The sequence below is a fragment of the Caretta caretta genome, chromosome 2, assembly GCF_965140235.1.
Source record: "Caretta caretta isolate rCarCar2 chromosome 2, rCarCar1.hap1, whole genome shotgun sequence".
Lineage (NCBI taxonomy): Eukaryota > Metazoa > Chordata > Testudines > Cheloniidae > Caretta > Caretta caretta.
Genome location: NC_134207.1, coordinates 141,271,093 through 141,286,266, shown reverse-complemented (window position 1 = coordinate 141,286,266; position 15,174 = coordinate 141,271,093). Strand labels below are relative to the sequence as shown.

Sequence of the window (15,174 nt, the reverse complement as noted above, 5' to 3'; positions counted from 1 at the left end):
ACTCCAAAATCTTGTTATATACTTTTTTCTTCAAAGGAGTAGAATTTGGTCCTTATTGTAAACTCACTGTAGATCAAAGAATCCAAAAACACTTATTACAGAAATGTAAGTATTACTACTGCCTACTTTACAGGTTGCAAAGTGGAGGCACAGTGGTTAGGAGCCTTGCTAAAGGTCATACAGCAAGTCAGTGAAAACAGATTGCAGGTCTGACTCCCAGTTCGCTGTGCTAGAGCCAGATCCAAATCCACTGAAGTCAATGGGAGTCTTTCCAATAAATTCAGTGGGCTTTGGATCAAGCTGCTAATGACTTATATCAGCGGTTCTCAAAAGGGGATCTGCGGCTCCCTGGGGTCCATGAACCGTTTCAGGGGTTCCGCAGGGCCCCGCAGCTAACACCCAGAGCCTGAGCCCCAGTGCCTCCCATGGGGCTGAAGCCAGGAGCTGCGGGGTTGAAGCCCTCATTCCCAGCGCCCCCTGCGGGGCTGAAGCCAGGAGCAGCAGGGCTGAATTCCAGAGCCCCAAGCCCCCTGGGCAGAGTTGGGGGAACATGGGGGTGTTGCCGCCCCCAAACTACAGTGCAAGAGCAGGGCGGTCTCGGGGCAGTTCCACACCCCCTTCCACCTTCTTCTCTCCCTGCCCCTTGGCCAGGTCAGAGGCGGGGAGCCGGGCAGTGCCGGCAGCTGTTGCTCTGACTGGTGCCATGGAGCAGGCAGCTGCAGCGTTCTATCTCCTGCTGCTGGTAGTGTAGGGGGTTGAAGCTGCTCCTCAGCTCCCAGCCCCCTTTGCTCATGCAGCCTGGGTGGCAGGACCTGGCTTCGTGGCTGGCAGAGCCCTCGAGGAACAGGGACCACAGGGGAGCCCACCCAGCACACAGCTCCTAGCTATCTCCCTCCCTGCACCCTGAACTTCCCTTCTGTCCGTACACAGCCCCTAACCACCCACCTCCCTGCATCCTGAACTATTTTCAAACTTTTTGAGCTGAGCCCCCACACCTTTGAGTCATAATTTTGGTTGTGGCTCCCCTCAATCCAGACAGGTGGGTGGCCTGCTGAGGTGAGTCAGGGGGTGGAGGTGGCACTCCCTCCCCGGACCCCACCGTGTGGAGCCACCTTGAGCCCTGCTGACCCCTGCCCACCCAAAATAGAAGTCAAAATACACCTATGCCCGAGCCCTCACCCCCTCTCAGAGCCCCCAGTCCCCACTTCCCCCACTGGGCCCTGGAGTTTTTATAGCATGTTGTGGGGGGTCTCAAACAGAAAAAGATTGAGAACCCCTGGCTTAGATGATCTTAAACTGCAGTCAGAGGATGTGTGGGGGAAAGAGGTCTTCTTAAAATAATGGGGCTTTTACCCATTGTGACGGGTTGTCCCCCACTACCATAATGCCACCTGATGTACTGGGGTATCACTGAGCCCGCCTGTTCCACCAGGCTGGGCTCCCTTACACTGTCCTGCTGAGACAGGCACTCAAGAATCCTCCAGCACACAAAAAATAGGGACACACCCCGTTGCAGAAAGACACAAATACTGAAATCAGCTCTGCATGGGAAGACTCAGCTAGGGGATTGCCCAGTACTCAAGAGCACACCCCCTTTAGAGTGTAAATCCAAAATTGTATTGTCTTGCGCTGCACAGAGAACTGACAGTGTAAGCTCATAAAATTCACTCCCTCCCTCAATGTGGAGGAATATATGCACTGCTTTTTGCCCCCCCCACCCCGCCGGTTATGAATTCCATAAACTGGTTTCAGAGAAAACAAAAACAAGTTTATGACTACAAAAGATAGATTTTAAGTGTTTATAAGGGTTAGAAAACAGATCAAAGCAGATCACCCAGCAAATGAAACAAACACGCAGCAAAGCTTAATACTAAAGAAACCGGTTACAAGTAAAAACAATGAGGAATCCTTGTGGCACCTTAGAGACTAACTAAATTTATTTGGGCATAAGCTTTCGTGGGCTATAACCCACTTCATCAGATGCATGGAGTGGAAAATATAGTAGGCAGGTATAAAAATACAGCGCATGGGAGTTGCCTTACCAAGTGAGGGGGTAAGTGCTAATGAGGCTAATTCAATCAGGGTGGATGTGGTCCATTCCCAACAGTGGACAAGAAGGTGTGAGTATCAACAGAGGGGAAATTATTTTTTGTAGTGACCCAGCCATTCCCAGTCTTTATTTGGGCCTAATTTGATGGTTTCAAGTTTGCAGATTAAGTCCAGTTCTGCAGTTTGTCGCTGAAGTCTGTTTTTGAAGTTTTTTTGTTAAAGAATGGCTACTTTTAAGTCTGTTATTGAGTGTCCAGGGAGATTGAAGTGCTCTCTTTCTGGTTTTTGACTGTTACAATTCTTGATGTCTGGTTTGTGTCCGTTTATTCTTTTGCGTAGAGACTGTTCATTTTGGCAATGTACATGGCAGAGGGTCATTGCTGGCACATAATGGCATATATCACATTGGTAGATGTGCAGGTGAACGAGCCCCTGATGGTGTGGCTGATGTGGTTAGGTCCTATGATGGTGTCCCTTAAATAGATATGCAGACAGATTTGGCATCGGGGTTCGTTGCAGGGATTGGTTCCTGGGTTAGTGTGTGGTGTGTCTTGTTGCTGCTCAATATTTGCTTCAGGTTGGGGGGCTGTCTGTAAGCGATACAGACTAACACGGCTACCCCTCTGAAACTGGTTACAAATAGTAATTTCTCATCCTAAATGTTGTTCTAGGCAGATTGCAGGGTTTCTTGAAGGCAAGCTCCTCATGCTTGCAGCATAAAACTCCAGGTATTTCTTTCACAGGCCAGACACCTTCCCAGCTTGGGCTCAGTACTTCTCTTTTCCCCCTCCCCCCCTTGTCTTTGTTTCTTAGATGTTTCCAGAAGTCATCCTGGGCAGGGATTCAGTGAAGAACGACCACTGTTTAAGTCACTCCCCAGCCTTACATAGATTTTACATATGGCTGAGAACCCTTTGTACCAGGTGACGTGATCACATGACCCTGCAGTGTCAAAGCAGCCATGAGTCAGAGGTTGTTTGTGGCATCCCAGGAAAGCTTCTCAGGAAGGTGAGAGATTAGCATCTTCAAAGACCTATTGTTCTTCCTAATGGCCTATCCAGACTGATTGCATTTGGTCTGGTGGGCGTCCCCCAGTTGTAAACCCACTTGTAATTGATATATGAAGAATATGGGGCATAGTGTCACAACCAGTATCCCTTTAACTAATGCTAAATGTGTTGTTTATATTCATGAATTCAGACCTCTCTGCCTAGCCTCCTGGATTTCGATTTCTCTCTCCATAATTCCAAGTGAGAATAATAGGCTGACTCACAAATAAATACTGAGAAGTAGGGATCAGCTAGGAGTTTGGCTGCCATGTATCCAAAATACATTTGTTATCTCTGCCAATGCCATCAAGATTTAGCCATAATATCTGACAGTATTAAGGCTGATTAGTCTGTGTAATACAAACTATAATGTTAGGATTAATAGGGTTACATTATTTCTCAGGAATCATTGCCACTTAATAGTTTTATCCCAACCTGACAACCTAACTAAACTGAAAAATGGAATTTGACTATGTAAAAAATGCACAGGTTAATTTTTCCCCCTGCTTGCCTGATACATTAGCTTTAAGACTTTGTGCTGATAGAGCAGTGCAGAGAGGCTTTATTGGGAGCTGAGTATCTGGCCCTCAGTTTCTGACTGTACCATCAGGCCTCAACTCAGCAGAGGTCAGAGGGAGCACAACCAGCCTGATAGAGAAGAAACATGCAGTAGAACCCAGAGTTACAAACACCAGTTATGAAGTGACCAGTCAACCACACACCTCATTTGGAACTGGAAGTACACAGTAGCAGAGACCAAAAAAAAAAAAAAGAAAAAAAAAAAAGCAAATACAGTGCAGTAATGTGATAAATGTAAACTACTTAAAAAAAAAAAAAGGGAAAGCAGCATTTTCCTTCTGCATAGTAAAGTTTCAAAGCTGTATTAAGTCAATGTTCAGTTGTAAACTTAGAACAACCATAATGTTGTGTTCAGAGTAACAAACATTTCAAGTTACGAAGAACCTACATTCCTGAGGTGTCTGTAACTCTGAGATTATACTAGGGAAAAGGCAGAGGACAGGGCAGGAGATGGACAAAGACATTCCACATTCACAGTAGAAGCAGGATGGTTCCTCATCATAAAATCCTGAGCATGTTTTTAGGATTTCTTTTTAAAGCCTGACATTGATTTCTTATTTTATCTCATAGAACACAAAGAAACATTAATGCCACAGTAATACTGTGACCCCCAAAATAATAAAACCACAATCTAATAATAGTAAATAAGAAAATACTAAAACCATCACACACATACAGAGGCAGGAAAATAGATTCTTATCCAAACTGTGCTTTTAGGGACCCTTTCAGACAAATTGTGTCCAGACCAGAGAGCTGAACAAACAGCCTCCATCTGTCTCAAAGAGCTAAAACTGGATTTTTACCTGAGAGCCTTTACCTCCTTTGTCCCTGAATCAGCTGAGACTGGTTAACTCCTTACAAGTCACTTGGTCTCAGTTAGTTAAAACCTTTCCACTTCCTCTTTAACATAAGCATTTTGTTAAGATAAGCGCTTTTAAAAGTGAGATAATTCCTATAAGAGGTAGAAATAACCATGCCATCATAGGAATTACGAGTTTACATGTAATTCCTTCACTATGAAAAAGAGATTAGTTTTGTAAAGCAGAAGTATCTGCTAGCCTACTCTCATCTTTCCTTTATGTCATTAGTGATGCTGCTATAACTAATAAAAATAATTTACATGTTAACAACAGTAACATTGACTTTATTAGCAGACAACATGCCCTCTGTTAGCTTATTTATTTTCCAGGTAACAACTGGTTTATTTGTTATATAATGTAAACTTTTGCAAGCACAGAAAAATGGCCTCTCATAGGCTATTTTTAGTAGCGATTACTGTAGATTTAGATGACAGTAGATTATGTAGGGATTTTTAGCAGAATTGATACGTAGACTAATTTTTACCTTTATTTACACCTGTGAAGCTCCACTGACATATGTAGCATTTTATGGGGTAACTGAGGACAGAATGTATCCCATTCATTAAATGGCAGATGAGAGTTATACATTATTTTTTGTAAGGTTTGAGGACCGGCATGCTTTTACATAGCACAAAACTCTTACTTCAAGCCGAGTCCTTAGTGTTCTTAATATTCTGCAGTAGAGGTGATATTTTTGTGACCCTCTTATTCAGGAACTGGAGTGGATAGTGTCATCAAGCTTTGCTGTTGGAGACAAGATTTTGCTTTTGGCTTTTATGTTCCCTTGCAGAGTCACAAAGATTTACACTTCCCTGCTTCAGTCCACACTGAAAGACTCTCTTTTGTTCTTGACTGGCCACTTTCACTGGAAATATTAGCATCTCCCCCCAGGCTCCTGTATTTTTGTCCAAACAACAATTTCCTCTTTAAAACTCCTGATTTTTTTTGTCAGTTTCCCAATATAATATCTACATAAATACATTCCTGCTATTCTCTCTTGAAAAGGTCAGTCTAAATTCTCTCTTTATGAATGGTATTAAAGTTTATATGCCTGACAGATTTCTGTGGCACACAAACAATCTTTCTCATGGGATTGAAGACTTGGATAATTACTTTATCTCATTCTCTGCTGACCTAATTAGCAAAACCAATTATAAATATGATTTCAGCTACTGGCAAATGTTTCTGTGAATGGTATATGTAGTCTGTAACAGTTTATCCAGTCCACACAAATCAGGTAAGAACAGCTATCAGTGCTCAGTACTAAATTCTGCTCAGTTACTCCGGTGTAAATCTGGATTTTCTCAGATGATTTATAGGCTACCTGCACACTGGGAGCCGGCTGTGATTCCCAGTTTGTGTCGACATACACATGCTAGCTCTGCTTGAGCAATAGCACGCTACGAAGAGCAGTATAGCCAGGGTAGCAGCTCAGGCTAGCCGCCCAAGTACAAACCCACCTGGACTCTCTGGGTTTGTATTTAAGCAGCAAGGCTGAGCCACCACCCCTGCTACCCCAGCTGCAGTGATATTTTTAGCATGGGTATCTCTGTGCAAGCTAGGACTCACACCTCTCGCTCAAAGTGCAGAGGTAGATTAAGAGTTATTCCAGACTTACACAGTTTCAACTGGGAGCAGAATTTGACCTATATTGCATAATTTGAGGAGATTTTTTTTAATCTATAAAATAATGGTGCTTTCTTTTGTTTTATGGTATTTTTAAAAATAAAATATCCAGATTTTTAATGCTATTCATCACATTAGACATTTTATTTATGAATTACCATTATTTATAACATTTAATACAATAACAATGAGTATTTTTATTTTTCTTAATTGAAAATCTCTGATGATTATATAAGTGCTGTTTGATTTATATACTTTTAAAACTAATAAATGTAGTTACCATAATTCTCTCTAAATATGTTTGTGCATATTTACATTGTTAGAGTTAAATTATTAAATTTAATTAAATTACATATTTGTTTAATCTTGCTTTTAACCAACCTTGCAAAAGTGTCATGAAAGCTTACAAAGCTAGGCTCATGGGGCCCAGATCCACCAAGGGACTTAGGCACTTGATGTTCTGTGTCCCAATGTCTAATTTTTAGGCTTTGGAAAATCACAGGAACCACACTGTGATCCACAAGGCCTGAATTAGGCAGCCTGTACAATGAATGGGTAGAGAGTGATGCCTTAGAATGCAATCCTCAAAGCCAGCATGTTAGGAAGCTTTTCGGCTAAGCAAGCCAAGGGGAGATGCTGCCAACAGAGATGCATCTTAAATCCCTCTCCTCTTATGGAGACAGACGCCTAAGTCCAGGCTGCAGTCCAGCAGTCTATCTCTGCTTGTGATTCATGAACCGGGGATGCTAGGTGTTCGGCTGCCTAAGTCATGTGCAGGGCTCAATCTGGTATATGGGCTCAGCCTCAGAGGCCACCTGATTCTATACAAAACAGCTAGGGAAGGATGAAAACCTGCCTCATTACCTTCAGCCCAGTGGTTAGCATACTTATCTAGGATATGGGAGACCCCTGGTTCAAGTTCTCCCTCTGCATACTGAGGAGAAGGGATTTGAACAGGGATCTGCCACTTCTGAGGTGAGTGAGCTAACCATTGAGGTATGGGGTGGTTGTGGGAGGTGCTCTCAAGCTCTCCTGTTGAAATTGTTTCACTTTAATAAAATAATCAAATAGTTAACTATTAGTTTGGCCAGAGACAGCATTAGAATGGCTTTCTAGATAGAGCACTCACCAGAGCAGTGATAGATCCCTGTTCAAATCCCTTTTCCTCAGCAAGTGGGAGGGGAGGGGAGATTTGAACTAGGGCTCTCCTACGTCATGGGAGTGTATCCTAACCGCTAAGCTACAGGTGATGAGGGAATTCACCCGTGATGGTTTTGTATGGTGTTAGGCTGCCTCTGAGCATGCCTACCAGATCAGGCTCCACACGCAATTTAGGCATTCAGCTGCCTATCTTTTCCCTGATTTGTGAATCTATCTGGGACTTATACAGGAGATAGGCATCTGAGTACCTAGAGAGGTGCAGCAGTGTGCATGCTCTGAGGCAGAAACAGGCACCTCAGGAACTTTTACTGCAAAAACTTAGGCACCAAGTGAATTTTGGGTCTTCAGGTTTAGGTGGCAGCCAAGTGGGAGTTTTCTGGATTGCAGTGGAGCCTAAAAATGGGACTTAGGTGCCTAAGTATCTTCATGGAACCCACCCAACATTTGTTTGTCAATTCTTTACCAAGATGCTCTTAACAATCTAATGATATTTTATGCTCCTCTCAAACACATTACTTGTTCCAGGCAAGTGGGGCAAAGTTTAGATTAAGTTGTTTTCATTCTTACCTTCCTGGAGGAAAATGTGTTGTCTGAAGGTAATTTAATTAAGCTAAAATCATTTTATGGTATTTGTGATTTTCTCTGCTGTTCACCTTGGGTTCATTATTGATCCTGTGATATTTCCAGCAATCTCTTTATTTTCCATAATGACCTGATGCACAAATAACATTGACTATTTATACAAACAATGAGGAGTCCGGTGGCACCTTAAAGACTAACAGATTTATTTGGGCATAAGCTTTCATGGGTAAAAAACCCACTTCTTCAGATGCATGGAGTGAATATTATAGATACAGGCATAAATATATATTGGCACATGAAGAGAAGGGAGTTACCTTACAAGTGGAGAACCAATGTTGAAGGCCAATTTAGTCAGGGTGGATGTGGTCCACTCTCAATATTTGATGAGGAGGTGTCAATACCAAGAGACCAAAAATTGCTTTTGTAATGAGCCAGCCACTCCCGGTCCCTATTCGAGCCCAAACTGATGGTGTTAAGTTTGTAAATTAATTGTAGCTCAGCAGTTTCTTTTTGAAGTCTGTTTTTTAAGTTTTTTTGTTGAAGAATGGCTACTTTTAAATCTGTTATTCAGTGTCCAGGAAGATGGAAATGTTCTCCTACTGGCTTTTGTATGTTACCATTCCTGATGTCTGATTTGTGTCCATTTATCCTTTTACGTAGAGATTGTCTGGTTTGGCCAATGTACATGGCAGAGGGGCATTGCTGGCAAATGATGGCCAATGGTGTCATTGGCTAGCACAGCTGAACCATTCAGAACTTATTTTGACATTGATCCCAGCCTCAAGCAAAACCAAACACACCTGAATAAATCATCAGTTTAAAAATAATAAAGAGTTTTGCAAGTCTATTTTATAGTAATATAAATATGTATTTTAAAAGTATACTTTCAATATATTTTAACATTCTGCTCAGAGGCACCAACATCCGGAGTTCCTGGGGGATGTTCAACCCCGTGCTCAGCCCCAGGCCCTGCCCCCACTCCACCCCTTCCCCCAAGTCCCAACCTCCCTCCCTGCCTCTTCCTGCCCCCGCCCCCTGTCCCCACTCCTCCAGTGCCTCCTGCATGCCACTGAACAGCTGATGCGCAGTGGGCGGGAATGCTGCGGGGGAGGAGGAGATGCTGATCTGCAGGGCTGCCGGTGGGTGCTGAGCACTCACTATTTTTTCCTGTGGGTGCGCCAGTCCCGGAGCACGCACAGAGTTGGTGCCTATGATTCTGCTTGTTAAGAATCCAGTTTCTGAAGCAGGCTGTGAAATGTTTAAGCTTCCTGAAAGTCACTTGGGGTCCTGGGGAAGATGAGTATACTGCTGGCTTCTGTATACTTTGTATACAGCTGTTAGCACCAGTTCTCAAATGTGTCTTTGAGATGACTCATTTGCCACATACTCTAAAGCAGTGGTTTTCAAACTGTGGGTCGCGGAATGTAAGGCACTGGGTTGTGATGGTTCTGGTCAGCACTGCCGACTGGGCCGTTAAAAGTCCCGTCGGTGGTGCTGCCAGGCTAAGGCAGGCTAGTGCCTACCTGTTCTGACACTGCGCTGCACCCCAGAAGCGGCCAGCAACAGGTCTGGCTCCTAGGTGGGGGGCGGCACAGGGCTTCATGTGCTGCCCCCACCCCTCCTGTGCCTGAGAGCAAGAGCTGTGAGGAGCCGCTTGCGTTCCTCCGCCTAGGAGCCGAACCTGCTTCTGGGCGCTTCCGGGGCATAGTGCAGTCCGTGGTGCCAGGACAGGCAGGAAACCTGCCTTAGCACTGCTGACCGAGAGCCGCCCAAGGTAAGCCCACACCCCAACCCCCTGCCCCAGCCCTGAGCCCCCCACCCATACCCGGAGCCCCCCTCCTGCACCCCAAGCCCCTCATCCCCGACCCCACCCCAGAGTCTGCACCCGCAGCCCAGAGCCCTGACCACACACTGAGCCCCTCATTCCCAGCTTCAGTCCGCAGCCCTCACCCCCACCCCCCAACCCTCTGCCCCAGCCTGAGCCCCTCCCAAACCCCCAAACCCCTCATCCCCAGCTCCTTTGTGTCGTGGGCATCAACAATTTTCTTTCAACTGTATCGCCAGAAAAAAAGTTTGAAAACCACAGCTTTAAAGATAGTGTTATTTATTGTGCTTCATCAGTCCAAAAAATGAAGACTGTCCTAGTCACAAAGGCCCACGTTTTTGCTCCCAGTAGAATTTAATAATGTGGGCCTGATCCTGGGACATTCCGAGTGTCTTCAGTTTCCACAGACGTCAAAGGAAAATGTGAGACCTCAATACCTTGCAGGATCAGCCCGTTACTAGGAAAACAAGCAAGTCTGAGCCCTGCTTTCATATACCTCTCACAAGTGCAATTTGTGTAGGGTGCACAGATTCTATGTGTAGCTGATATGAAAAGTAAGGAATTCATATTGTCAGAGTCTCTTGACATGGTGTCTGAGAGGATGGAATAGGACTTGTTCCAAATCTTGGAGATGTATAACATAGGACCTGGTTTCCTTAGTTACAGAAGCTTTTGATATTCTAATCCAAAGGCTTCATAGGTGCCCTTTCATATCTTGATTTTTTTTGCTTTTCTTCTGTCCTGGGGAACAAAGCAGAGTTTTCCTCTGTCCCTTCTTTCACTGGTGTTGGAATGACTGGCAGCAGCTATGGTAAAAGCACAAGAAAAGAACAGGTCTTGCCTGACCTTGAATATCAGGTGATTTTGTGCGCATATCACGTGTGTAAGTGTATGTATGATTGCTTCTCCTAGCACAATTATTTAGTGCCAGCAACTGAATTTTACTATGATTTAAAACAAATGGGGGTAATGGTGCAGAGAGAGGGGATGAGGTGCACTGGAGTTGGCAAGAGAGACCCTGATCTGAGGAGAGAAGAGTGGATGATAGAAGGAGAAAGCAAGTCAGAAATCATGAGAAAGGATTAATAGTTCATGGATTCAAAGGCAAGAAGGGACTATAGTGATCATCCAGTCTGACCTCCTATAGAACACAGGCCATAGAACTTCCCCAAAATAATTCCTCGAGTGTAGGTTTTAGAACAACATCCAATCTTGATTTAAAAATTGTCAGTGATGCAGAATCCCCCACAAATTACTAAACTGGTCTGATGATTAGTTATCCTTACTGTTACATTTGATGCCTTATTTCCAGTCTGAGTTTGTCTAGCTTCAACGTCCAGCCATTGGATTGTATTATTACTTTTCTCTGCTAGACTGAAGATTCCATTACTAAATATTAAATATTTGTTCCCCATGTAGATTCTTATAGACTGTAATCAAGTCATCCCTTAACCTTCTCTTTGTTAAGCTAAATAAATTGAGCTCTTTTAGCCTATCACAGTAAGACCTGTTTTCTAATCCTTTCATCATTCTTGTGGCTCTTCTCTGAACTCTCTCCAATTTATCAACATTCTTCTTGAATTGTGGGCACCAGAATAGGACACAGCATTTCAGCAGCAGTTGCTCAGTTTACCAAGTGATCCAGATTACTCTGAATCAGTGACCCGTCCTCTTCATCATTTACCCCTCCCCCAGTTTTTGTGTCATGTGCAATCTTTATCAGTGATTATTTTATGTTTTCTTGAAAGTCATTGATAAAAGATGTTAAATAGCATAGGGCCAAGAACGGATCCCTGTGACACCCCACTGGAAATACACCCATTGAAAACACACCCACTGAATGACAATTCCCTGTTTACAATTACATTTTGAGACCTATCAGTTAGCTAGTTTTGAATCCATTTATTGTGTGACATAAGAACAGCCATACTGGGTCAGACCAAAGGTCCATCTAGCCCAGTATCCTGTCTTCCAGCAGTGGCCAATGCCATGTGTCCTAGAGGGAATGAACAGAACAGGTAATCATCAAGTGATCCATTCCCTGTCTCTCATTCCGAACTTCTGGCATGTTATATGTGACATGTTAATTTTATATCATTTTAGTATTTTTTCATCAAAATGTCATGCTGTACCAAATCAAATGGATACAGAAGTGTAAGTAAATTATGTCAATACTGTGATGTCCTGCTTGTGGTTTCCAAAATGGTGAGCCCCTGTGTTACCCCTCTCAGTCTCAGCAAGTGAGAATTTTGCTGCTGCTGAGCTATGTTAACTCTTGACACACCAGCTTGTCTGCCCTGACAGCAAATATTTCAGGACTAATTCAGTGCAAACCTTGTCTTGCTGGTAACAATCAGTGAACCTCAATACCTGATGAAGGAACAGTAATCCACACCATGTAGAGTCAAGCACAGGAGTTTATTACGCACAGCGCTGGCGGAGTGTCACTTTGCTTATTAGGCTCAGAGACACTGCGGAACAATTGATTACAATAGAGTATATAGGGTGCTTATTGGGTGGAGAGAAGCAACAGCGATGGGTTTTCCCAAGCCCCTGGATAGGTTCTAGCAGCAAGACAAGATAAGCACAATAAGCCAATGGTCTAAAAGATTACATAATGGCTCCGCCCATGGCTCAAATTAACATATTGCTGACACACAGGTAATTACCCTCAAACTATGTCTATTAAAGTGTATAGGTTAAATCCTAATTTTGGTGTCCAGGGGAATGAGGTAGCAGCTCTCCCGGTTGACCAACAGGTACATTCCTGGAGATTTAAAGTGAAAAAGCAGTAATTAGTACTTAAAAATAACAATTGTTTATACTTTTACCCTTGCATTTCCTCTCCCCGAACTCTGTCTGGAATCTGAGGGGTATTGTACCGCTATCTTCTCCCTGTGTTAGGGAGCTAACTGTGAGGCCTTTCTCAGTGCTTCATGTGTCTATAACTCGTAATAAGGACACCCAATTACATTCAGAGTTATGCTGACTCTGCTCACTGACTTGAAACACACAAAGTTGTCTGTTTGCCCCAGCTTTCTCTTAGCCATGTATTGTTCTCTGTTAGCTAGCCCTCATGCCCCAGGCCAAGCTGTGGACTCTGGGCCTATATGAAAAGTTCTTAGCAGAAACTGTAGTTAAGATCTTACATCCACAGCAAATGGATTTTGGCCCTTCACCCGAATTTCCCAGTACCCTGCAGTTTCCAGTCCTTCTCACTGGACACTCACAGAAGTTATTAAGTTTGCCATGTCCAAAGGAACAGAGCACACACCAGACTGTTTGGCTAGTTGTGGATTCACCCTCCAGTTTAATACAAAGCACTGAGATGGTTTTGTAATAAAACAAGAAAGTGTTCATTAACAAAGAACAGAGATTTAGATGACACTAACTAAGAATAGAAGACAAGTGTGGTTACAAACAAAACAAAATGCTTTCTAATGACAAACTTAATTTCAGCAAGTTACAATCTTTGTCTAAGCAAGTTTTTCACTGACATTAAGTCTCTAGCAGCTCTTGCCTTTCCTTCCAAGAGGATCCAACTTCTCAGAGGGTGCTGTACACTATCAACACCTAGTGATGGATGACTAAAACGTCTCTTTGTCCCCCTTACATTACCCTATTGTGTCTGTTTTGAGAGTCAGAAAGATTTACTGGGGTGCAGATTTTGTCCTCTGGTGTGATTGTTAAGCAGCCTTCTCCTCTGCTTGTTAGCTTGATGTCTATGTTTACCTTAAATGTAAATATGCTTGCATTGTACTCTGCTGGTGATCACACTGGGTCAGACAACTTAAATACACATTCCTTTGTCAGGGTAGGTTGGATTTATGCACTGCCTCCTAGATACATTTTAAGAACACATATTCAGCACACATACATATCTCTCTTTATACACAACCTGTACATACATCATGCAATGGTTTTTGGGACCAGTGTGTTACCAGTTTATATATGATACCTCACATGACACTTTTTAGATACAGATTATGACAAGAGTGTGTTGGGGCAATGAGTGTGTCAGGCCTGTTGTGAGTTACAGAATAGTGGGCCCTGTGCCAGTTGGCATTAATGGGCTTCCAGGGTCACAAACAATATTATTTTATCAATTAAACTTGTAATCTCAGTTCTTTATATTAATTTCCTTAAAACTTTAAGATTTAGTGAACGGTGTCAGGGAACAGCTCTACCTGGCATAAGAATATTAAACACCCATTTTAAACAATTATATTTTTAACATAACTATCACTTTATAACTGCAATTAGGCACTTCACACTGGAGGATGGCATAACTCAGGGATTAGTAATGGGCTATAGAACCTTTCCTGGCTAGGGCACCGTTTCAATTCCTGCTAGTAACAAATCTACTCCCGTATAATGGTGGTTCAATGGCATATGTGAAATGAGTTGAATATATGTGTCTACTTCCTACTGTACAAGTTTTCACATCACGACAATATGCGCAGTAACCGAATATAAAATTGGAAGGGTACAAGGAGCTAGTGCCGCAGATGGGCTCAGTTCCCCTCCTCCTCAAAGCCCCCTAGAAGCATTATGTCCCTGTGTTATATCATAAAAGTGTGTCTTCATGTGTGCATGACCATGCTTGTGTGTATACAGCACTCAGATTACTCCCTACCATTGTGTCGGAGTGCTGTCCTCTCCTTATGTTACCCCAATGCCAGTTTCTACCTTGGTGTCCAAGGTCCCCTTGTTTCCCCTATGCTCTCTGTCTACCTCCAAGTTTTGTATCCCCTTATGTCACCCCCATGCTCTCTTTCCCTGATGTCCTCCCTGTGTCCGACCAACGCCTCCCCCCCCCCCCCCCCAGTGTCCTCTGTGCTTCTGTATCCCCCACCACATTCTCTATCCTGTCCTCCCTTCAGGTCCAGTGTAGGGGAAAGTCGGTCCTCTCCCCTTCCTTTCCAGTGGGAGGGGGTGGGGGTGTCCTCTGCCTCCTCCCATGTGCTCCAGAACTGTGGGGAGGGGACCTTTCCTCCCTCTCTGTGTCAATGGATCCAGTTGAAGGAAAGCTGGACTCTTCCCTCTGGCTCCCTGTGCTGGCTGAGTCTGTTGTGTGGCATCTCCACTCCTCAGCTATTAGGCAGGACTTCTGGGAAATGCAAAGGCTATTGTTGCTGCTGCCCCCTTCCCCTCTCCTCTGCCTCAGACTCAAAGCTGGAAGTGGGAGGAGACACTGTTGTTGCCCCTTGCCTGAAAGTTGGGGAAGCTGTGCCTACAACTGCCCTTCTGACTGGCCTCAGCTGAGAGGCCAAGGACTGAATGGACAGAGATTGAAGCAAACTATGCTTTTGTCCCAATAGTTGGTACCTTGAGCTCAGGGAAGAGCACAGGTGAGGCAAAAGTGCTTCAGCTGTTGTGTGTATAAATATAAATAGAGGAGTCCTGTGGCATCTTATAGACTAACAGATGTATTGGAACATAA

At 43.8% G+C, this 15,174-nt stretch overlaps 1 protein-coding gene and 1 long non-coding RNA gene across 3 annotated transcripts in view; one reads left to right on the top strand and one right to left on the bottom strand.

The window, feature by feature from the left end:
* The window catches only part of ANKRD33B (ankyrin repeat domain 33B), a 107,499-nt gene that overhangs the window by 39,408 nt on the left and 52,917 nt on the right, over positions 1 to 15,174 (top strand). The gene's annotated exons all lie outside the window — the stretch shown is intronic.
* The window catches only part of LOC125632014 (uncharacterized), an 83,449-nt gene continuing 80,423 nt past the window's right edge, over positions 12,149 to 15,174 (bottom strand). For both annotated transcript variants that reach the window (XR_007355138.2, XR_007355137.2), the window contains one exon: positions 12,149 to 12,498. This is a non-coding gene — a long non-coding RNA (uncharacterized LOC125632014). The remainder of the gene's footprint in view (positions 12,499 to 15,174) is intronic.